The following is a 14878-nucleotide window of genomic DNA, read 5'->3' on the forward strand; positions in this document are numbered from 1 at the left end:
TGAAAATATTTCCAGTTATCCTTTCCAGTTTCTAAACAGCTTCATTAAAGGATTTTCCTGATCAGGTCAAATGAAATACACTGGAAAAAAAGGATAGCATGAATGTGGAGTAGAAATGGGAGAGATTAAGTTTGAGATGTTCCGTTCAAGTGCCTGTGTTTTATGTTTGGAAATGTATTTTAAATGTAATTTCACGTGTACAGCCAACTTTACAACATCCCCTTGGTGGTGAAAAGCTTAGGTCTGCCTTAGTAGAGAAGCTCTGTTTAGGGGGTTTTTTTCCCTCCAGAATTAATTTCTTCTCTGGCTTTGGCTGTATTGACTGCAGGACATGGTGTACAACATTATATTTATGAGCACTTTTAGGAGGGAATGTTCAGATATTTAGGGCTGCAGACAGGGAGGTACTAATCTGAATTTTTTACTTGCAGCTCCCAAGTATTCTTACTCTTAGAAGAATGGCCAAGGGAAGTTTGGCCAAATGCAGCTATTTCTTATATAGGTTATTTCATGGGTCTGATTTTTAATTTCTCGTGGTGCCAGATGCTAAGTGATACAGGCATTTTTAAAAATAAAATAATAATGATAATTGCAAGTTTTGGGGAGTATATTTAGAGGAGAAGACTGCAGCAGTACCTTTAAAAACTCAAAAAGAGTTCTTTAATTCTGTGCTGGGCTTTTGCTCCTGTGGTCTTTTAGTGAGGTATATTTGCTTTTGAATATGCCTTTGAGGACTCCTGAACAGTGAGAGAGCATAATCAAATCACTTAAGGGTTGATATGGCTTTTTCTGTGATTATCTGGATGTGGCTGCAATAACAGTGTTGTTTTCCTCTGGCAAATCACTGCTGTGTGCTGCCATGAAATGCCTGCACATTTAAACTTTATTGCAAATTTAAATTGCATTATTTTGCTGGACAGTAATTCCCTGAAGCATTATAAACCAAATCATTAATTGCTGTTTCTAATGTGCACAATCCATTGGAAAACATTAAGCAACACTCACAGTTCCCTTTATTGTTATTGCTCTTTCAATCCCTGAGGCAGCAGATCATATGGAAACTCCTGGGCAATCTCAGAGTGACATTCTGTGCTTCTGACAGAGATGGCTTTGGGCTCCAGATGTTCTGGGACCATATGGTATCTGCATATTGTCTTCAAGAATTATTACAAAATAGACTGTTTTGGAGGGAAAAGATAACCTGATCATAAATATTAATCACTGCAGCTGTAGTTTGAATTACTGTAGAAGTGTCATCATGGAATTCCAGACTTTTCCTGTTTTCACTCACTTTTGTATATTTTCCATATTGCTTTATAAGTAAAAATCTGTTTTTCAAAGAACTCTTTGGTAACCCTGCAGATTGTCTGCAAACAGAGTATTTTCTTGACAAGAGCATCTGAACTAAGATGCACTGTACACAAAAAAAATGCAGTTCTCATCAGGAGATCTAAACTAGTGGCTTTCCCTGCAAAATCCTGGTCTCATTTTACCTCCAAAACCCTAATAATCCCAACTGTAGGGATGAACACTGCTTTTCTGCCTGAGTTCCACTCACACCAGGGCCTCAGTGAAAACCTGCTGCAGTCTCATGATTAAGCCTGAGTGCAAGGTTTTGTTGAATTTGATCTTTTCTATTTTTCCTGTAAATAAGTATATTTCCAATTCCTTGAGGACCTTTGTTTGAGCAAAGCTACTTTTACGGGTTCTGCTGTAGTGCTGTGTAATGCTGGCTTAGGTGTTGCTTTCTTCCTGAGGCCCCTTGATCCCAATGACATCCACTGAAGGATTTCTTTCATGGGCTGTCCTGGGGTGGCTTTATGATGCTGAATTCTATCCCCATTCATACGTTTAGCCCTGTTTCCTCCCAGATTTGCCCTAAAGCAGGTAATGAGGTCACAGTCAGTGGTTCACAGCTCACTCTGCAGGGACCTCTGTTCTCCTGGGCAGTGGCTTGGTTGCAGATCTGGCGTGAGCCCATTTCTGGTGACCATCAGGACAAGGGGAGAGTGGCCCTGACCATCCAGCTTGGATGTGGCACGTTCAGTGGAGATGGGCTGCCTGTAAAATGTATTCCCTGGAGTCACAGAGACAGTATTCCAGGTGGGATCTCTTGAAGGTGGGGTAGCAGAGGAGAATTAGATCCCCCACCCTGCTGGCCATGCTGTTTTTGATCAGCCCAGGACAAACTGGTCTTGCTTGTAGTGGACTTTCAGTGCTAATTTTAAACTAAGGCCTTTGGCTTAAGAACAGGTAAAAAGACTGGGGAGAGGGAATCTTCTTTTGATTTTGCTTTTAATTTGTGGCATTAAATAATGGCTCTGTGTGCCTGCTTGTACAGAACTGTCTGCATATTCTGTAGTGCTGCTCAAATAAACCTCAGGTGTCGTGTTGGAATGATGCTCCTGATGGCAGAGCACTTGATTGCTGTCTCACACCCAGGGTGGTAAAAGCACTTTTGAGACTTTGTGCCTTCTCAGTGGTATTTTGGTAGAAGCTGCTGTGGTACTCTGGGCACAGTTGTTGTCAGTGTGTTAGGAGAGATTTTGATGCTGAATGTGTGAAAGATCTCCTGTACATTCATAACATGCAAAAGTGAGTGTCAATAAATTGTGCAGGAAACCCTTCAGAAAATTATTTTACATATTTGAGGCAGTGAGCTCAGATTGAACTGCAAGAATTAAGAACAGCAGAGCTGAACCAGGGCAGAGTCTAAATACCTGTCCCACAGCATGTGGGAACACATGCACTGTGCTTCATGCTTTGAAAGTACTGCTTTAAATCACTGTTTTTCTTAAAACAAAGCTAAAAGACCGTGTGACTAAGAAAGTACTTAATTTGTGCCATGAAGAAAACCTGAAGATATTTTAAATTACTTCAAAATATTTAGCATGGAATAATCAAAGTAGCAGAAGAGAATTCTCTGGGAGGAGCCCAAGCAAATCAATTATGGATTCCCTGCCATTAGTTTTATATTGCAAATATAAATGTGGTGACAGACACAGGGATACTGATAGAGCAGAGTGCAGAACCCAGAACACCCCTAGAGTCATGAGGACTTTCTTAGTCTGATTCCCCTCACTATTGATATAGCAGGTTGCCCTGTTTTTTCTGCCTAAAAGTACTGCCATTTTGCATCTTTGCTAATTGGACTTCTGCCTGTTCACATGAGTCACAATTGCAATGCACAAATGATGGATGAAGTACTCTAAGTGTTAAGAAACTATATTTTAGCTTTAACAAAGCACAAATATATTTATCACACCCCTTCCTGGGAAGATGCAGTTTAATGGGCTTCACCAAAGCTGTGAGTACAGCTCAAGAGCTGGCTCAGCACCTCGTGCAATATGAGCCTCTCACTGCAGTTCTACTGCTTTGCAATTTGCCTCCTTGTTATTTATGTTCTTTCATCTTGACCTCATCCTTTTTTTGTAAATGCTAACAAGGCAATAACTGATGCAGTCCTGCCCAGGACCAAATACTGATCTCTGTTTTTACTGTTGATTCACAGAGAAATGTAAAGTGTGTGTATGAATATATTGAACATTTTATTCTTCAATTTCTGCATTGTGCTACATTAAATTTTTTTCATACGTGGAGAGCTGTGAAAGTTCAGGTGTCAGATTATCTGCTGTGGTGATTGTACTGAGACAGGGTCAGAATACTGAACACATGCAGTCCTCATCACAGATGGAACCTGGAGTCCTATTTGGGCATAAAGGGAAAAAAAGAAATTTCTTGGAATCTTGGAATAATCAAGTCTTTTGGAATAATTAAACATAAAAAAACCTGTGCACCTCCCCTCTTTTACCCCAAAATAACTGCTTGCTTTTAGCAGTAAGAGTGAATTTGGAGGATACATAGGGCTTTTTGAAAATGCAGGATTTCAAAATATGATTTAAATGTGATGCAGAGTATTGAAAGAACAAACAGAGTCCAAACTTCTTCCCTACCACAACTCTACTGATTAATGTGCAAAAGGCCCCTTCTGTGATGAGCAAAACTATTTTTATCAAAATAAAAGGGTGAAGAGGTGAAGTTGCAGGATGATGCAACTGGTTCAAGTCAGATATTCTGTGAATAAAAACTTCCCCTTAGGAGTTTTCCCTTCACTGGGGTTTTCTATCTCAGTCTCCAAACTGCTTAGCAAGAGAGGAATTTATTGGAATCTTTCAGATGGAGTGCTAATTTCAAGGTGCTCACCCTGCCACAAGGTTTCTGGGATGAAAATCCTGCCATTTCTGCCCTGGTGGCAGTTCCAGGGAGCGCTGATTCTATCAGCTCATCTGTTGGACCCTGGTGGCTGAGTAGAGACAAACAGAGAGCTCTGATCCAAAACTGAGTTGTTTGCTGGATTTGCCAGTTCTCAACTAGTGTTCCCATAAGCACATGCTGGAATAAATTAAGATGGAACTTCTGGAATAAATTAAATTTATTGTATTTGAGGTCGGATGAGGGGAAAGAATATGGCTTAAAAGTTCAATAATCTTTTTCCTTTATCCCTGAAGGCTTGCTCCACTGTTGAGGATTCCTTGGAGGCCACTGGAAAGTGCCCTCATATGTGTAAGAAAAATGTTCTGTGTAGTCATGGTGGAGTATGAGAGGATCATGAACAGGAAAGCAAAGATCAGAAATGGAATCTGCTTTTTTAAACCTGCAGTGGGATGGGATGTGCTCATTAATGTGTGTCATTGTGATGATGAGTGGGTGATGGACTCCCAGGTTTCTTCTACCAGTTCCAGGCACTTTCTGTATATTGACATTTCTTAGCAGCTCTTCCCTGACACTCTGGAATTTGGATATTTTTCTTTTAGTGAAAATATTTTTAGAGACTTGGTTTCAGGGTGATTGGCTTTTTGGTACAAATCAGAATTCAATTTTGTAACTTAGGTAATTGAGTTATTCTTAATAACTAACTGAAAACTAAACCAAATTTTGGCTATGGAAGCAAATGCAGGAGGAGATCAAAGGCATGGATTGCAGAGCAAACCAAGTGGTGAGTCCTGGTTCATTAAAGGATTGCCCAGAGGTGTGCAGAAATCCTTTGTACCATCCTGCACTCCTATCTAATGACATTGGACTACATTTGAGGAAAAATTTGAGTTTACATTCAACTAATTTCCAACTTTGGGGGAAAGAAGGGAGGGATGTATTGAGATTATATAATATTTAGTTATCCCTCTGATTGTGACATTTCCTAGAGCGGAGTGAAGTAAAGCACAAGGAGGGTGAATGAATTCCTAACATTTCCAAATGAAGCTCAGTGCAGTGTAACTCAGTGTAGGAACCCAGGCACTCTCCCCGTGTGCCTCAGAGTACCTCTGAGCACAACTTACCTGTCATCTCTTGTTATAAAGTAGGAATGAAAATGGCAATTCAGTTGGGCAGGCCCAGTGTAAGTGCTGGGTTCATTTAAACTCCCAGGTATCCAGCTCTCCCTGCAGAGTGAGACTGAGCAGGAACCCAAACACTTGGATGGAAAGCAGGCTCAGGAGCAAAGCTGAGTGTGTGGAGCAGTAAGATCAAGGACCTGTTGTGAGAAGAATGATGTGGTAGCACAAACCACCCAGCGTTTTGTATGGGGTTGTAACTGTGCTGAAAAAGGGTTGATGTGAGCCAGGATTATTACTGGAACATTGTATTTGCAGGGTGCCCGGACAAAGGAAGGAATGATGAATCCCACTCCATGTTCTCAGAAGGCTAATTTATTATTTTATGATACTATATTATATTAAAGAATACTGAACTAAACTATACTAAAGAATATAGAAAAAGTATTCTTATCTTTTAGGATACTTACAGAAGGCTAAAAAGATAATGAAAACTTGTGACTCTTTTCAGAGTCCTGACACAGCTTAGCCCTGATTGGCCAAAGAGTGAAAACAACTCACAGCAGAATCCAATGGAACAATCACCTGTGGGTAAACAATCTCCAAACACATTCCAAAGGAGCAAAACACAGGAGAAGCAACTCAGATAATTATTTTTTTCCTTTTCCTCTGAGGCCTCTCAGCTTCCCAGGAGCAAAATCCTGGGTGAAGGGATTTTTCCAGAAAATATGACTGTGACACTGGAGAGCTGAGGGACAGAACAAGAAAAATGTCATCTTCTTTTAGTCTGCAGCTGGCCATAGTAATTGGCCTAATAATGTTATCCTACAGTTATTTATGTGCAGCAGTTCTGGGCTGAATTTCATTTATTTATGTGCTGCAGAGACAAAGATAAGAGAGAAACCATATGCATTTTGATAGATCCCATATGACTCTGATTCTCATCCCCCAAATTCTTCCCATTCCCCTCATCTTTTATAGGAGCAAGAAATAATAACAGATGTATATCTTTGCATAGTTTTAAATGTTGAGGTTTTAGCCCACTGCTGTTCTATCTGCTTGCTACCATGAACTATGGGAGTGGTGCATTTTTTTGACACTGTTTAGGATATTCTAAAAAGAGAGAGCAGCTAGGAAAAAAAAAATCATAACTGAAAAACATAAAACACAAAGCAAACCTGCTTCCCCTCCAAATCCCAAGTGTGGATCTTGGGGTGCTCCTGTGCCTGAGTGGGGGATGGCTGAGTGCTGGGCACACTGTCCATAGAGACATCACTCCAAGAGATGTGCAGGAAAGAGGATGGACAGACTGAGTGTACACCTGACTGCAGGAAGATGTGTTTAATATGGGGCTTTCTGTGGTCCATTCAAACTGGTCATGGCATCATATATTCTAAATAAGCATCCCAATACCTGGAGTAACAGATTTTGTATCTGTTACCCCATAAGAAGTAGTAATAAAATGCATGGAAGCCCCAGTCTCAGAGGAAATCCAATTAAAATTAAATATTCAGTGTGGGAACTGGTCTGCTATGAGAATTTGCCCTTTCTACTTGACATTCCTTCCAGGATTCTGTCACCATATCTAGTGGGCAAGGACTGGCTGAAATCAAGGACAGATGGGCAGGAGGGTCACAATCCCCTCCTTTCATACTAGAAAAGTGGAGTTCAGCCTCTCAAACTTTTGCTGTCCAATGTGGTCTCAGTCTGCTCAAAGGGCACAATCCCAACTTCATCAAACTCCATCCACTTTGGGTCAGACCCTGCACAGACAAAGGCAAACTAACACAGGTACTTATTTACTGGTTTACCAAATAATTGATGTTACAATAATTGGCATTACAATCATTGACATTACACTAATGCCATGGGAAAAAGCTGTTGTTTCACCTGAGCTGAGCTTGTGAATTCTGACTTTCTACCTTACAGCTGATCAAAGAATTGTCCTCCTTGAGCCACTGCCTGTGGCATCGTGTTGGAACAATAAAACACATCTGCAGGCATTCCAACACTGTTGTTTGTAGGGCAGACAAATGCAAAGATGATTCCCTACCTTTGTTGTGCAGATATTTGCCCATTTTGCCCACATTTTGAGTGGTTTGGGAAGCTGTGACATAACTGGTCAGTGACAGTTTGCACCCTTTTAAAAATAACTTCAACATAGTAATTTTATTAAAATGCTAATACTTAGAATTGTCATCTGCACTTGGAAAATGTGTCTAATTGATAACAGGGAAGTGCCAGAAATTTATGTAGGTAAAGATCTGCTAAGCCCTTTATGAGTGCTTAAAAATATATTTAAAATAAAAGTACTTTGTGAGCTACTTGCTAACATAAAAAAAAAAAACATATAGAGTGGTTAGCTCTATGAATAAGTAGACAAAATTTGATTTTAAATATATTTTTATACCAGTGAAGTAAAAGGAATTTTTAATATCTTTTGAGGGGAAAAAATAGCTTGTCATTGGATAGCCCTGTATATTAGGTGTGATCAGAGGTTTTCTTTAACCATTTTTATACATATAATATATCAACTGTTAAGGAAAATATTGGATCCAATAATACAGTATATATATATATATATATATATATATATATATATATATATATATATATATATATATAAAATGTGTATATCTTATTTATATATATATATACACAATTCATATATATATATATATATATATATATATGGCTTTCATATATAAAAATTAACATGAAGCATCTTTCCAAAACTGAAATAATATGTAACCAGAGTAAAGAAAATGGAGTTTTCTGAATGGCTACAGCTCTGGAGCCCAGAAGGGGCTGTGGCTGTGGCTGAGGGGATTTTGGCTCGTTGTCAGCTCAGGTTTCTTGTCCCTGTTTGCTGTGAGAGGAGCTGGTGCTGGGTGTGTACAGCTCCAGAGCTTTGCCCACAGTCAGGGTCTAATCCAGAGCCCAGGGAAATCACAGAGAGTGCTGGGCAAGCTCCTCTGGGACATCCCCCACCCCAGGAGTGGATTTCAGTGCTCACCCTTCTCTCTGGCTCTCTTCCCAGTGATGTGAGAGGGAGTTTTTTCTGATTTAGGACTGCTGAGCACTGGGGGATTTCTCTCTGTTTCAGCCAAGAACATTTTGTGGGTCTGTTGAAATCACTCTGCATTGGCAGCCTGATTTACATTTTATTTTCTTCCAAAACACAAATCCTGAGTTAGGAAGGGCTGAAGGAATATAATGTCTAGGACCACGTTGCCAGCACCACTGATATTTAATGACACTGCCTTTGGAATTTCTTTTTAGCTTGCTTTTTCCTACCACTGCCTTAGAGCAAAGAAAGCAGGTAACCTTTCCTTTGTTGAGGCAGAGCCCAGAATAAATACCTGAACCACAGGCAGTGGGGCTGCTGGCAGTGCCCCAGCCAGGTACAGCCCATTCCAGGGCAAAAGGGCCAGTGGGAACCAGTCTGTGGTGCTGAGGAGTTACAGAGAGATGTTAGTGCCCACCCGTCCTGGGACGGGGGGAAGCTGGCATGGTTTTATTGCAATGCTTTAAGGTACCTGAAATGGCAAAGCAGCAGCGCCTGTGGACGAGCTGGGGTTGAGGTGGTGCAGTGAAAGTGATGCTTTGTGAAGGCTGACCTAGAACAGAGACTGGACAGAGATAAAGAATAAAGTAGGGATTTATTAAAAGGCCTCAATGGATGCACCTTGGGCAGCACAAGAGCCCAGCCAGGGCTGCACCCAAGGTGAACCAAAATGGTCCCAAAATGCACGAGCGCTCACGGGGTCTCTCACTGGGATCAGTTCTGCTCCATTTGCATATTGGAGTTAATTCTCCAACTCCAGCTTTACCCCATGAACTACCCTAATTCTTGTTTTTCTCTCTCCAGCCCACATTGTTTGTGCTCTTGGGCCTGAGATTTGGATCATTTGTCCTTGGTCCCCAGCTAGAGCAGGAATTGTTTTGTCTCCCTGCTCTGTGCAGAGAGCTCACCATCCCCTCATGTGAAGCTCAGACCCACACACTAAAGCAGCACAGAATGTGAAAAATATAAAAGCTGAAACCCAAGGCAACAAAAGCATTTACTGAAGGGAAACTTCCAGTGGTTGCCTGATAAGTGTTTGTCCAGCTTACAGGACAAGAACAACAATTACATCTGAGCATCTTAAGAACACAGAGCTGTTTCATGGATTAAAAGGCAAATCTCCCAAAACATGCAGAAATAGTTAGGCACTTGACAGTTTGTCTGCAGACCACCTAGTCTGGGTAATTTTGAGGAGACAATTGTTTCAGTAAGGACAACTGTGGGTTTGAACATTTCTCTGAGGCTTGTTTCTAATCTATAGCATTTGCAGCAAATCAGTTTGGATTTTTTAAGTGTTTTAAGACAGTGCTGCTTTGTAACATCTGTCAGGATACCACCCATGTATTAATAAGCTTTTTCAGAGCTGTGGGGATGTAGAAGATCTCCAGAATATGCTTCCAGTTGCCAAACTCTGAATTATGGAAATCATTATCAAAGTGGGGAGTTGTGGGTTCATTAAGAGTTGAATTTTCAGTGGAAGTCAAAGGGGATTCAGGCTTGTAGTAATCTGAAGCTCATTTTTGTTAATTCCCCATCAGTAGGTAAAAGTTTCAGAAGATCATAAGTACTATGCACCTGGCTCATTGCTAAAACCTTTTTGTTTAAATGAGATCTGTAAAATTCCCAGTTCAGTAAAATATTGAAGTACATACTGAAGTCAATCCTGTTAAACCCAGCAATTAATTAATTGCCAGTGAGTTTTGAGCACACAGCTAAAGCTAAAACATGCCCTTACCTTCCTTATGAGAGAAGGTCTTCATTCTTTAAAGTATTCATGTGACTCAAGAGGAGAGCTGTGGCCTGCATTCTTTTATCTGGACAGGTTTGGTCTCTTCCAAATGCTGTTCCAGCCTCTCAGGAATACTGTCCATCCTCCCAGCAGAGGTGTTATGATCTGGTTCTGCATGAAAGTGCTCCAGAAGTCAGGAAACCACATCAGTGCTTTGTTTGGCATAAATGCTGAAACAAGAAAGCCACAAAGCTGGTCCTGAGAGGAAATGGGAGGGCTTTAATGATGTTCTTGAGCATCCCATGAGCAGGCTTGTTCCAGTCACTGAAATGCTGAACTGGAAGGCAATAACAGAGGTGCCACAAGAATTGTAACCAGTGGCAGAAGGCCCATCCATTTACCAATAAAATTGTTTCCAATTACAAATTCAGCCAGAAATGCAACTGCTGACCATCCCAGCAATACTTTGGATTCTTCCCCTGAGCATGGCTCAAAGGAACCCTCAGCTCTCAGATGGTGGTGCTGCCCTTCAAATCTGTGTTTTAGCCTGTGTTACAGAAGGGAAACAACTGAAAAGCTGTTGAAATTCAGCCTTCTCCTGAATTATATATTTGCTGTCCTGAATTTTAAAAATGAATGTTTCACTCTATCAGCGTTCCCTCAGAGAAATGCTGCCTTCAGCCTTCTTGCCTTTCATGTTCTGGGTGCTGCACTATGTCCCTGAGCCATTTTTGTTCTGTGGCAGCAAGGCTGCTCCTTCACTCACCTTGTCTGCTTGCAGAGGTTTTGCCTCATTCTGTGGGAGCCAGCATGAAAACCTCTGATTTTCAGTATTTTAATGTGTTACAAAATACAGTAAATGATAGAAACCTCACCTAAAGAGGGGGGAGTGAAGGATGAACCATAAAGTCAGCTTCTTAATCTTCTAATCTGATTTTATTACAGCTGTAATGGGGGCAATTTCAGTTAAAAGGCTCTTGTCAGACAACAGTTACTGTAGGTTACAGCTGCATAGGAAACAGTCTTGTAAAAGCAAATCAGGAATTGCTCTGAAAAAGTGATCATTTGCTCAAAGTTCTCTTCCACTTAAAATGACCAGAATTTAGTCTAATGAGCAATAAAGAGAATGAATTCACAAATGTTGCTACTCTATTAATAGATGTTTTTGAAAAGAGCAAAAAAGCTTTTCAGGGGGGGGGGGGGGGGGGTCTATGGGAATTAATTTCATTAGCCACATTTCAGAACCAGACAACTTTTAGGAGGAAATTCTCCTATTACCCTTCAAACCCTAAAATCTGGGTTGAACTGATGTTTTGTGCTGAATCTCCAGGATACATCTCTGTATAGCACAGCCAAAAATCATCTTAGGTCTTGTCTCATCTCCTGCTGTATTGCAGATGTCTCTGGCAGTGGGATTTTATTACTGGTCATACCTTAAGCATTTGTATCATTTTAATATGACCACTTGAGCACTCAAAGAAGTATAGCTCATTGTATTTTTTGCAATTAGCTACCTTCTTTCCCTGTTTTGTAAAGAAGAAAGAAAACCTGGAATGATTCAAGGTCATGGAAGATTTGTCCCTGCTTTCTGTAGCACTCTGAAAATATTTATTTGGATTTCTTTGGCTAGGGATTGTAGAGGAGCTAAAAAGTTGGGCATCTGCTGCAGCCTGCACTGGAATGCAGAAAGAGCTGAGTGCTGATGTCCCTAAGAAGCTTTGGAACCCTGAACAGTGTGAAACTGTGTTAAATGTTGTTTTTGATACAGCCAGAGTGATATGAAGGATTGGCTTTACCTCTGAGCAGACAGAAACTGGGCTTGGTGAGAGATTTAAGTGCTGTTGATAATACACTGCCTGTCTTAAGGCACTCCTTGTAAAGGGACATGCATAGATTTTAGTTTAGTGCCCACAAGCTTTAGGAAATGATTTCTGAATGTCACATTCAGCAAGCTCTTTTTGCAGTGCTGGGGCTCAAATTACCAGCCATTGTTGTAGTCCAATTGTCTGAACAATTGAATGTGCTTTAAAATAACTTTAAAAAAAGTATAAATATAATTTTCTGACATTTGGGCTTAAATAAGAGCTCTCTTGCATGACAAGTTTCATTCTGGAGTGAATTTTTACTGCGGAGTTATAAACCCCTGGAGTAGCAGTTTCTAATAAAAATGCTGCCAGACCCATAATGATAACAGCACAGTAGTGCTGCTGTAATAAAGAGAAAAAGGGAATCATCAGACTTGCAGCTTAAATTATTTTTTTTTTATACAGTAGGCCTTTGAGAGAGGATCCAATGCTGATGATATTCATGGAGTACTACTAAGAGCTATAAAACTGTTGACAAATATACTGTCCTTCTACAGAATACCAAAAAATGAGATATTTTTCATTTGGCAGTTCGAGAGTTGCCGGTGACAAAGGAGCCTGTGAACATTAAGTCTTGAAATTATTTATTATGAACACCACATCTCACAAAAAAAAGAAAAAGAAAAAAAAGCAGAAGCAATATTAGAAAGCATCTGAGTGGAAAAACTGATTATTTTGTTATTCAGTGCCTGCGTTGCAGGACATTTTTTATGTTAGTTATCTGTAGCACTGCACAGTGTTCAGAGAAACTGCTTTTTCTGTGTTGAAAAGTTGTTTATAGGGCACAATGCTTATCTGATGGAAATGAATCAAAATGGTGTTTGTTAGGCTTAGGCAGATATGGTGAGGTTATTTTGATCCCCTCAGGGTTTCTGGGTTTAGCACTGCCTGGATGGGGGAGGCAGCAGGGGAGAGGCAGGTCCCAGGGAAGGCAGGGAGGGCTGGAGAGCCCCAGTGCCAAGCCCCAGCACAGATCAGCAGCTCTCCAGTGGGGCTGGAAGGTGCAGTCTGTGGTGATTGGGGTGGGGCTGAGCCTCATCCCCAGCGGGCACAGCTGTGAGCAGCACTGACAGCAATGAGCCATGGAGTGCCCAGGGGCACTGAGCAACCTCCAAAGGGAGCAGGGGGCACACAGGGGCAGGGCATCAGCATGAGGGGATAAAAGCCTGGGATAAAGAACCAAAAGGGCAGCTCCTTGCAGCCCTCTGGAGTGGTGAGATGTTGCTCTGTGTGGGTAAATGCTTAAAGCCTTCTGGAATTGCATGGTGGCACTCTGTGTGTGTTGTGGCTGTTTGAACAGTGACATTCCAAGAGTGTCAGAATTGGTGGAAAACACTGCAGGTAAGCTTGGGGTTTCAGTACAATTGTGTGTAAAACTCTCCCTTGACCTCACAATTAACTTCTTAACATGTTATGGAATTTTTCCAGCTCAAAGTGAGAAACCCCAGCACGATGCCATGAATCCATTTATTTGGGATGGAATCTGGGGGAGGTGATTGTTGGTACCATTCATTCTGTCTTCAGAGAAACCTTCCATAGCCTGAATTCTGTAGATTTCCACTGAGTTTACATGGCTAACAGAGCAGGTCTGGGGCTGACCCTTTCACATGTGGAAACATGGTGAAATTTTTGGGTGTTGACCTGTCAGGTCTGGGTCATTGACATCACAGGGAGCAATATCTCTGCAAGCAGGATAATACACAGCCTTGCAGTTGCATTTCTATGGCTGGTGGGAAGTCATCTATTGGAATAAAGGACTCAATTTTCTTCATGGTGGAAAAAGGCCATTCTTTCTTCACATAACTTGTTTTTATACAGTTTTACAGACCTCGTGTGTGACTCCAATTGGTCAGTAGCTTTCTTGCCAATGACTCTATTGTTTAGTAAAAGGTATTTTACTTGTTCACTAAATCTCTCTACTCTTAAATTGTTTACATGTTTTCTTTACTGGTTCTCGTGGGATAGGTTTCATGTTTATGCTAGTTGTTTTTCACCCAGGAATAGACTGTTGTGTTAATGAACTGCTCACACTAGGATTGTTCTCACGTGGGAACTTGCAAACTGCTAGCTTGACAAGGCCAGCCATCCATTTAACAGAGCAGGCCTGATTTTAGGAGACCTTTCTTTATAATTTTTCTACCTTGCTGCACAGTCATGCACTCCAAACTGCCTGCCCAGTGCCTGCAAGCCCTCCAGCTCTGCCTTTGGAGGGGTTGGAGGTTGGTGCCAGTGGCTGCTGGGGTCTGCAGCTCTGGGTGCCCCCCTCTCTTCTGCAGGGCTGAGTGTCTGCTTTTCCAAGGGGGAATCAGAGGGTTTGGTGAAGATTTGGGTGGTGCTGTGGCACAGAGCTCCAGAGGAAGGCAGCTGGTGGGGTGTGGGTGTGAGGAGTCCCAGGAGTGTCTCAGAGGACACACAGGAGCAGTAGAAGGCACTGCAGTCACACCCTGGAGGGAAGCTCTTGGCTGTGGAGCTCTTTTTGTTCCCTTCAAAGTGGATTGCTGCCTCAGATTTTGTTTGGTGCCAAGTTTCCCAAAGACCATCACAGACAGTGCCCAGGCTTGCTCAGATTCTGTCCTTTGGGAAATGGATAGAAGGTACTACAGTGGTTTAACTGCTGCAATGACATCATCAACACTGGCTTGGGAAACAAACCTGCTGTTTCTAGAGATGTAGCTGCTCAGTGCTGATACAAATATGGCCAATGTTGTCAGCAACGTTGAAATCATGGCATAGCATCTTTTTGAGTGCTTATTTTTGAATGCTTCAAAATTAACCTGACATAACACTTGTACATTTTGCGTTTGGTTGTCTTTGTTTCATTTTGCCATTTGTTGTGGATACCTGAATAACAGAACTGCACAACCAGCCCTGTTCTTTCTGTCTGCTT

General features: G+C 41.4%; 1 long non-coding RNA gene across 4 annotated transcripts in view; it reads left to right on the forward strand.

Annotated features, from left to right (window-relative positions):
• LOC135309629 (uncharacterized) overlaps positions 1-14878 on the forward strand; it is a 96261-nt gene that overhangs the window by 51081 nt on the left and 30302 nt on the right. For 2 of the 4 annotated variants that reach the window (XR_010369822.1, XR_010369823.1), the window contains exon 1: positions 13129-13332. The exons of 1 other annotated variant lie outside the window; for it this stretch is intronic. This is a non-coding gene — a long non-coding RNA (uncharacterized LOC135309629). Of the gene's footprint in view, positions 1-13128; positions 13333-14878 lie in introns of those variants that run through there. One more of the 4 variants, XR_010369824.1, reaches the window with a different exon arrangement.

The sequence above is a fragment of the Passer domesticus genome, chromosome 11 (assembly GCF_036417665.1).
Source record: "Passer domesticus isolate bPasDom1 chromosome 11, bPasDom1.hap1, whole genome shotgun sequence".
NCBI classification, from domain to species: Eukaryota; Metazoa; Chordata; class Aves; order Passeriformes; family Passeridae; genus Passer; species Passer domesticus.